The sequence below is a fragment of the Rhipicephalus sanguineus genome, chromosome 8 (assembly GCF_013339695.2).
Source record: "Rhipicephalus sanguineus isolate Rsan-2018 chromosome 8, BIME_Rsan_1.4, whole genome shotgun sequence".
In the NCBI taxonomy this organism is placed as follows: domain Eukaryota; kingdom Metazoa; phylum Arthropoda; class Arachnida; order Ixodida; family Ixodidae; genus Rhipicephalus; species Rhipicephalus sanguineus.
Genome location: NC_051183.1, coordinates 118,134,446 through 118,145,198, shown reverse-complemented (window position 1 = coordinate 118,145,198; position 10,753 = coordinate 118,134,446).

The following is a 10,753-nucleotide window of genomic DNA, read 5'->3' as shown; positions in this document are numbered from 1 at the left end:
CAGATCTGGTGTGACGTCACTACAACTTTCGTTGCCCATTCTACAGAGCTACGTCAGTGTTGGAGCACTAGCGATGGGTCTCCGTCGGGAGAGTGGGCATTTAGGTACACTTTGGAAGTGAAATAAAGTATATTATATACGTTTGCTGAGTCCGACCCTTCGTGAGGAGTGTCCTTGCATACGGAGGAAACCCACAACAGGCTTGTTATAGCCTCGAAATTTGATGGCACCACCCCTTCAATACCTTGTAATCCACGTTCGTGAACGTGATTGGCCTGTATCCTGTCACTTTACGTAAGGTATGTTTCTCTTTTCCCTTAGGAATCAGTACAGTGTGCGCACGATTGAACGACGGAGGCAAAGTCACCCGATCTAAAGACTGAAAATGCGTCATGCGATGCTGCGGCCATATCCGACTTGAACGCCTTGTAAAAAGCGGCATTAATCCCATCTTGACCAGGTGACTTGCCCATGCTGAGATCGTCTATCGCATTTTCAATTTCCCCTACAGTAATAGTCACTTCTAATAGTTTTGTTTCTTCGTCATTAAGTATCGGCATTTCTGTCAAGAACTTATCTGCATAGTCCTACTCCTTTGGCTTACAATAGGAAAACAATTCTTCATAGCAACTTTCAAAAGCTTTCATGATATCATTATGTTCTCGCAATATCTTACCATTAATTTCCATTTATAGTATGTTGCTACCTCGAGAGTATGCTTTTTCATCTTAAGGCTCGCTTTGGTGGGGCTACACCCATGAGGTATTTCTCCGCTCTTGCACGTTGTGATGATGTGGATTGTGTGGCCCGTGACGGGGCGAAGAGGGAACGACAGTTCTGCTTTGCGGTACGCCTTGGAGGAGAATACGACGAAAAGGAAGCGCGAGCGGGGCGGGCGGCTCGAGCAGTTGGAGCGCGACACGGTTCGAACGGCAGCCGCTGGTCGGCGGTTCGGGTCGCGACATCGCTTAACCAGGCGTCCGGCAGCCTTGCGGACCTGGTGAGCCTGGCTTCCTGCTTCGGGCTGCGTCACTCAACCAGGCGTCCGGCAGACATGTGGACCTGGTGAGCCTGTTTCCCGCTCTGTGCCCGGTGCTGACACGGAGACCGGCAGCCTAGTCTGTTCCTGGCCTGAGGTCCTGGGGCCCGAGTGGTGTCACGCGGTGGCCGCGCCTCATGTTGGCGACGGGCAGCTAACCTGCGCTGCAGTGGCCTGGTGATCTACCGGCCTGCAGTGCCATCATCACCACCACTACCACCTCGCCACGGTCAAGGCAGCGTGACTGTTGACTGCCCAAGGACGACCGACCTCGCTGCAGCGGCAACATTTCATAACGGCGAGTAGGACAGTTTGTGTGCGAGGCGCGTAGGACGTTTAGGATGTAAATAAGGAATGCTGTAGTGTGATGTGTGTGAATCGTCAGAGTTATCGGTTGTGTTAAAGTCTGTGTTGTGTGTACAGAATCACCTGACTGCCGGTTGAATTATTTCGGATCCTGGGCCCACATTACACCATCACACGCGTATAATGTCCCTCTTATTTACCCTGTTCTAGACATTCAGTTTTGTTTTAGGGGCGAAGCTCTTTATGCCGTGGGTCTGTCCATCCTCCGTTTGTAGGGTTGTTTGTAGTAGCCACCTCTAGTTCGTGAGAAGCGCGCGTTCTGGTATGCAGTAGAAAAAAATCACAGCATATCCACGGAGTGAATGATGATGAGTGGGCGAAGCTGCGGAGGTTCATCGGTAAACCGTGAATCTTCCGTGAATTCTGCCCAGTACATCATCACCGACGTGAGATCGGGCGCGTTTATACTAAAGGTTCGATGAGAGTTATGACGACTTGCAGCTCACTTTAATTTTACATGTACGCTGTGAATTTTCATTGTTTAATCACGCACAGGAGAAATCGCACACACGCACTACCTTGGAGGCCAAAGTCCGGTGCCTATATATACGGGGTAGTCAGTGAACGGTTGTGCAGCGCGAGCGGTCGGTTTTTTCAATCAAGACGCTGCCGCGACGCTGCCTCGCGACGCTGCCTGCTTCGGCGCCACTGCGCCGCGAGGCAAGATAGGGGGGGGGGGACCGTAGTAGAGGAGAAAGAGGGGGAAGCGTAGGAGAGGAGAGGGCGATACATATCACGTACTGTCGCAGCGCATTGTCTTTACGGAGCCTTCATGTGTGCACGCCCCCTCCGTTTTTAAGACTGGTTATGGGAGAGGGGAAGGGGGAGGGGAAGTGGAGAGGGGAAGGGGAGAGGGGTAGAGGACATGGGGAATGGTGAGGGGGAGTGGAGAGGAAGTGTGTGGAGAGGGTATGCGCATGCGCAGTAAGGGTGGTCACGCCGCACACCACCACCACCACCGGACAGATACTACCGTTTACTGCCGGCTGCCGGGAGATACGCCGGACAACGGAGACGTGACAAGGTTAGACTAAGAGGAGCTACGCCCCTAAAAGAAGTCGACGTTGACGAGTGAGACTCTCGTGTGTGTACTCCTGTGTGGCATTCTTTCTTCTTTACTGCGCGCGTTCTCGTATGCAGTAGAAGAAGAAGACGACGTTGACGAGTGACACTCTCGCGCGTATTTGCCTGTGTGGCGTTTTTTTTCTTTACTACGTCTCGTGTTTTCAACGTCACCCGAAGACAACATTTCAGGAGTAACGCGCCATGAGGCTCCCTCTTGGCACGCTTTATCTTTAGCTCGGAGTCGCCAGATGGAAGACAAGGCTGAATCATGAGGTGAGAGCCCGCGAGGCCGAAGCTGCACGTCGACGCCGCGAAGCAGATTCCGCCGTTCGAGCCCGCGAAGCCGAAGCTGCTCGACAAGCTGCACGGCTGCGGCGAGAAGACTCCGCCGTTCGAGGCCGCGAGGCCGAAGCTGCTCGACAAGCTGCACGGCTGCGGCGAGAAGACCATACGAGGGACGCATATAGACCTGGTATTTTCTAATTTCCAGTTGCAACCCGTAGAAGAACCGCTGTCCCTTCACTTCACGGACCATAAAGCCGTGATAATGAAGGGATAACGCAAGCCAAGCATCATCTAATTAGGAAAAATAAAAGTTTCATGTTTGTAATATACGCACAGTGTTTGTCACTCTTCATATGATGATTGATGGGGCGTTACACAGAACATTCACGGTTTACCGATGATTCTCTCCGGAGCTTCGCCCCACTCATCATCATTCACCACGTGGATATGCTGTGATTTTTTTAACGACCTTCAGTTTATGCGTCAGGATTCGCGGGCCTTCTGTTTCGATTTTCTCCAAATCGTTTAGCTCCACTCCGAGGTCTCCTTCCTGTTTTCGCGCTTGACACTGCATATGGCAGCCCTTCTCTAATGCCATCATTTTTATCATTTGCTTAAAATACTTCCAACCTTTCCGCCGCACTGCGTTTTGTGTCATTAAAAAAATTCTCGATTTCCATCTCTGTCTTATCAATAACCCTTCATGTGTGATTAACTTGGTATTCAATTTCCACCTTTCCCACACAATTTTATTTTTACACTTATGCCCAAGCACCAACGACACTAAACAAAGATCAATGAAGGAAACGGCATCAACATCACAGTTTTTGCAAAAAGGTGCAATCTCAGAACACGCATGTACCTCATTTAGTCGTGCATGAGTTGTGCCTTGAAAATGAGTGAAGCGTTGGTGACTACCACCCATCGTAAACAGAGCCATGTCGTCTAAAGAAAACTTGCTCAAGCTATCTCTAAGCAAATCAACGCTTTCATCGCTTATCCTGACATCAGTGCTACAATCTTCTTGGGTAAGAACGCAGTTGAAGTCGCCCAACACAATCACACACCTTTGACAATCAAGGTACGCATGCGACTAACGAAAAAACAGACATCTGTCACGCAAGTGTGTAGGTGCGTATACACAGATAGTTGTAAATTTCGTGCCTTTTCTTACGGGCGCACCACACTGCGAACACGCGAGTCCGTCTCTTTTTGCTTCATGACATATCTAATTCCGCTAGCCAGTAGTTTCATATTCTCGTTTAGAAACGCAGATTTCAATCTCCTCGTGCTCCCGACAACCTAACAGAAGATAATTTGTTTGTTATGTGTTGACTAGGATCAGAACGTCTATTTGGCACATTCTGCCGAAGAACATATTAGCGTAACCGCAGATGCGTTAGGGCAATCGCACCGACTCGCTAAGCGGTTAGTAATATACCTATGTAGAAAACAACGTGCATCTGAACTGCGCACAGAACACTTTAGTTTTCTTCACACGTTTCGATATATTTTGTGTCCTTCTTTTTAACGTTCCGCCTACTATAGAGCCGCAGTAGTTCACCCTAGCCGAACCGAACATTAGGCTTAGAGCTGTACTCTTTGCGCCACGATCGCTGTGAGGAACGTGGATATTCAATTACGAAAAATCCAATATTCGTTCAAATGTGCTTTAAATCAAAACTGACTTAAGCGAGGTCATATTTGCATCTTCGACTACACAAACGAGAAGCTAAAAACGCCGAGATTGAGCATTACAGCGGCTCACTGCTGCCGGTGACGTGCCGCTTCCAGCGGTACGAGCCCATATGGAAGGACTGACCTGCTAGAGTCGCTTGATGTTGATTATCAGACAAATACTAATGTCATATTGTATGGCGAATGATAAGTTCTTTCGATGCAGTTATATGAACTACGTTCACGACACTAGATCACACACTTCAGCGAAAGCGCACGCGCGTTCGCTCGACAGATGAATGTGCTCACCGTATACGTACGTCCGTCGCCTAATTAAAGCTAGATAAGTCTACGACACAGTGTAGAATGATATTGCTACGTGCATATTGCCAGCCCCTTGCACCATGCGCGTGTACGCCGGACGGAGAGAAGGAAGATCTCTCTCCGCTCGGGCTCTGAGCTGGAACGCTCAGCGCTGCAACCGTTACTGTAAATATATCGTGTAAATAGTCTACGGACTACAGTCTACCGAGTCGTCATTCACGTAACATATTTGGTAGAGGTGGAACTTTCCCCGTCCTCACCACGATGCTTGGCAGCGGCCTCACCATCCAGTCTCCGGCCATGGCTACCACTGGCAACAGCCCGTCTCCGTCTACAGCTGCGCCGCCAACCACAACGTACCTTACGGTGTCCTACCCCCGCGACCCTGGTGCATTTTCCGCCCAAGCTGGTCTTGACGCTGACTTCTGGCTCACCATGTACGAGCGTGTTAGCCAAACTCACCGATGGGAGTTCACCTGATGCTTGCCAACGTAATCTTCTAATTGGGAGTCACCCCGCGTGTCTGGTTCGAGACCAATGAGACCGAACTCACCAGATGGGACATTTTCAAGGAGCGACTACGCGACATCTTTGGGGACCAGACCGGTCGCCAAATGTCAGCACGAAAAGAACTTGCCACCCATGTCCAGTCATCTACCGACAGTCATCGACCGAGTCATACGTCTCGCACGTTTAGGACGTGCTCGCGCTGTGCCGAAAAGTGGACGAGCAAATGTCCGAGGTTGACAAGGTGGGCGACGTACTCAAAGGCATCGCGGACGACGCTTTCAATTTGCTGGTGTGCACAAATGTGTTGACTATCGACCTCATCATTAAGAAATACTGCCGCTTTTCTCGCATCGTCACACTTTTGACAACGCCACCTATATTGGCCCACTTTGACCTATCCGCTCCGACAGAGGTCCGAACCGATGCTATTAGTCACGGGATCGGAGCCGTCCTAGCCCAACGACAACAGGGACGCAACCGTGTTATCGCCTACGCCAGCCACCTACTTACAGTTGCCGAGCGTAACTATTCCATTACTGAACGTGAATGCCTTGCTCTTGTCTGGTCAGTCTTGATGTTCCACCTATATTTATATGGCACGAATTTCTCTGTAATAACGGACCATCATGCACTCTGTTGGGTTTCGTCACTCAAGGATCCTAGTGGCCGGCTTGGTCGCTGGGCTCTGCGACTCCAAGATTATACCTACACAGTAACGTACATGTCCGGTCACCTACATCAGGACGCAGACTGCCTGTTTCGCTACCCGGTCGATGAATCGAGCGCCATCCCTGACACCAACATCGACGCTTGCGTCTTTTCAGTTTTCTGACTGACGAACACCGGCGACGAACAACACCGTGAAGGTTCTTTGCGTACTATCATCGAACGCCTAGAATCATCGTCTACCGGCCGGTGTCATCGCTCGTTACTCCTTCATGATGGTGCAATCTACCGCCACAATTTTCACCTAGATGGACCAGCCCTGCTGCTTGTTATTCCGTAACACCTCCGCTCGGTTGTCCTTCACAAACTTCATTACCTTTCAACGGCCGGTCACCTTGGTGTATCGTGCACTTACGACCGGATCCGCCGACGCTTCTTTTGACCAGGGCTTGCACGCTCCGTCAGAAGATACATTGCGGCGTGTGAGAAATGACAGCGCCGCAAAACACCATCGACGCTTCCGCCGGCCTTCAACCCCTTGACATTTCGTCAGAAACTGTTTTTTTGCGTTGGCTTAGGTCTACTTGGCCCGTTTCCATCTTCCTCTGGCAGCAGGTGGATAGTTGTGGCCACAGACTACGCCACGCGCTACGCCATCACACGAGCTCTCCCAACAAGGCTGCGCCACAGATGTCGCCGACTTGATGTCGCCGACACGACGTGATTTTGCAACATGGAGCTCCACGCCAGCTGCTTACGGACCGTGGCCGCACATTTCTGTCGAAGTTCATAGCCGACATGCTGCAGTCATGTGAAACGAGGCACAAGCTCACTACGTCGTACCATCTGCAGACAAATAGCCTGACGAAGCGTCTCAGTCGAACACTTCCAGACATGCTTGTGAAGTATGTTTCCTCCGGCCACTCTGACTGGGACTTTGCTTTGCCATACGTGACATTTGCGTACAATTCGTCGCGCCACGACACTGCCGGTCACTCTCCATTTTTTTGTTGTTCTGCCGACAACCAACGTTGCCCCTAGACACCATCATTCCGTTTCCCGCAGTACCGACCAGCAAATATGCTCTTCACGCTATCACCAGGGCTGCCTATGCATGTGAAACCACCCGCCACGCCTTCTGACTTCTCAAGAAAACCAACGGTGGTTGTACGATCGCAGGCACCGATACGCGCCCTTCTTGCCCAGTTCTTGAGTCCTGCTGTGGTTTCCCACCCGTCACGTTGGGATGGCGGAAAAACTGTTGTCTCGATACACAGGTTTATACCAAGTCCTTCGTGTGGTTACCCCTGTAACTTATTGAATCGCTCCTGTCGCCTCGTCGCCTTCATCTTCCACACATGCCTGCGATATCGTACATGTCGCACGCTTGAAACCCTATCACTCTCCCAGTGACTTTGACATCTGATGCGCTGAGAGGGAGTTTCTGCAGCCGGGGATTATGCTATGTGCATATTGCCAGCCCCTTGAACCATGCGCGTGTGCGCCGGACGATCAGACGAAAGATCTCTCTCCGCTCGGGCTGCGAGCTGGAATGGTCAGCGCTGCAACCGATACTGTAAATATATCACGTAAATAGTCTACGGACTACAGTCTACCAAGTCGTCATTCACGTAACAATGTTTTGCCAATATTCGATAACTTTTAAATGCGAAGCATTTCTTAGCGAACTTCTGCGAGTTTGAGCGTATCTATCTATCTATCTATCTATCTATCTATCTATCTATCTATCTATCTATCTATCTATCTATCTATCTATCTATCTATCTATCTATCTATCTATCTATCTATCTAGCCGCCTACGACTTTGTGCTCTCCTGGCCGTTTCGTTAATCGGATGTATAGCAAAATTGGTATGGAATAACATGACCGTATTACGAACATAAATGGCAGGTCATAACATGAAAATCAAGACATGCATGTCATGAACAGCATGATTTACATTCCACGGCCTTGCGGCTCTTGCGGCCATTCCGTTAGTTTCATATATACCAAAACTGGTATGACGTGACAAGAGTTCATGGCGAACATAATGACAGGTCCTAACGTGCAAATCATGACACGCATCTCATGTGCGGCATGATTTACATGACATGGTCTCGGGGCGCTCGTGGCCGTTTAAATGAATGGATATATACGAAAACTGGTATGACGAGACATTTCGACATTACGAACATAACTGACACGTGGTAACATGAAAATCATGACACGCGTGCCATGCACGTCATGATTAAATGCCACGCTCATGACGCACTCGCGGCCGTTTCGCTAGGTTGATATACACCAGAATTAGGTATTTCACGATGTGACTGTATGACGAACGTAATTTAGAGGTGGTAACATGAAAATCATGACACGCGTGTCATGAACGTCATGATTTACATGCCACGCTCATGACGCACTCGCGGCCGTTTCGCTGGCTTGATATACACCAAAATTGGTATTGCACGACGCGACTGTATGACGAACGTAAATTAGAGGTGGTAACATGAAAATCATGACATGCGTCTCATGTACGGCATGATTTACAATGCACACTTATGGTGCGCTCGCGGCCGTTTCGCTAGATTGATATGCACCAAAATTGGTATTGCGCGATCTGACTGTATCAAGAACATGAATAACAGATGGTAACATGAAAACCATGACATGCATGTCATATGATTTACATGACACGCTCATGGTGCATTCGCGCACGTTTCACTAGCTTGATTTACGCCAAAATTGGTATTGCGCGACGCGCCTGTATGACGAACGTAAATGAGAGGTGGTAATATGAAAATCGTGACAGGCAAGTCATGTGCGACATGATTTACATGCCACGCTCATGATGCGCTCGCGGCCGTTTCGCTCGCTTGATATACACCAAAATTGGTATTGCGCAACGTGACTGTATGACCAACATATATGACAGGTGGTAACTTGAAAATTATGATATGCATATCATTTACGGCATGATTTACATGCCACGCTCTTTGTCCGATCGCGGCCGTTTCGCTAGCTTGATATACACCAAAATTGGCATTGCGTGACGCGAATGTATGACGAACATAAATTACAGGTGGTAACATGATAACCATGACATGCATGTCATGTGTGGTATGATTTACATGTCACGCTCATGGTTGACTCGCGGCCATTTCGCTCGTTCGATATACACCAAAATCGGTATTGTGCGATGTGACTGTATGACGATCATAAATGACAGGTCCTAACATGCGAATTATGTTATGTATGTCATGTACGGTATGATTTACATGCCACTGTTATGGTGCGCTTCCGCCCGTTTAGATCACTGGATATATACCAAAATTGGTATGGCATGACAGGAGTGCGTGAAGAACATAACTGACCGGTCATGCAGTGTAATACCAGAATATACGTTTCATTGGCATGGTATATACCACATTGTACATGCACGCGTGCATGGCAAACATGCGATATATGTCGAACTAGATGCCTTTGCTGGCTGCTTCGCATTACATCGATTCCCACAGTGCGTGGGATCTGCCGGATTTTTTTCTTTCGAAATCTCCCGATCCAATATCAAATCTTACACGATGTCCACTCAGCGCGCCTAGTTTTTTTTTCGAAGTGCCGCCAGTGTTCCCAGCACGCGGGCAGACACTGTACAGCGTGGCCAGTGCCTCTCAGTGCGCTTAAAGACACTAGGCCGCACTGTACTGTATTCCCAGTATCTTCCAGCTCACTGGGCGGCACTGGCCACGCAGTACAGTCTGTCCCAGTGCCTTCCAGAGCGCTGTAGTATACTGGCACACAGTGCACAGCGTTTCCAGCGCCACCCAGTGCGCTGAAACGCACTGGGACACACAAGAAAGGTTTTTTTTGCGATAGGGTTTGCTTTGAATTCGTGGATTGCTACAGTTCCATTTAAAGGAAGAAAATGCTGTCGTGGAGGGTCTGTCTTTGACGTACTTCACAAGCATACGCGAACGTCGGCGGACTCGCTGGCCACAGGTATTCGCAAATGATATTGCTTCTACGTTCCCACAAACACAGCAGGGGCGGTCCATACGTTTCTACGCTGAAGCGGTATGTGGTTTGGAGGAGCGACAATTTGGTGGTCCGTGAGTGCGTGAGTGCACGGAAACTGTAACTGAGAAGCAATGCTAGCACACGCTGCCTCCAAGGGTGTCCCCGCTCACACTAGTTTCTCCTCAGCTTCTGTAAGCATGTATACCCGCAGCAGCATAAATGTCTGCCGATGAAATTTTTTAGGTGTTGTTACTATGCAGTTAGGCCAAGTTCACCGAAAGCATGGTTTGAAGCACACGTCTCTTAAGTTTAGTCATACAGAATTGAAAAGCTACAACAGCAGACACTTCGAAAGATGCTAGCACGTGAGAAACGCCGGGTCTGCATCTCTCAGCTTCCCTGATCAACAATTTGTGTGGAGTGCTTGGGCGCAATTTTTTTCATTGTAAATAATCTACGATTAATCGTTCACTACCTTAGCCATTACTCGTTGAATCCTGATTGATGAGAGTACTTTCGTCGATTATTGGACGTTTTCGCAAGGTGCTTTCAAGAAAAGTCAGCAAGTCTATACTCAAATATAGTCTATATAGTTCCACCTAGGAAACAAAATAAAAAGATTTAGGACTCTATTTATTTGTATGCAAGGTGTAACAAAGATGAACTAAATGAGTGTGTAAAGCTGTAATAAATGATATTTAATATGTTAAGTACTACATATAATTGGTGCTAGTGAATGGTCAAGCAATAAACAACATATAATATAAAGTCAAACAAAGAAAACCTTCAGGGTATGATGAAGACTTG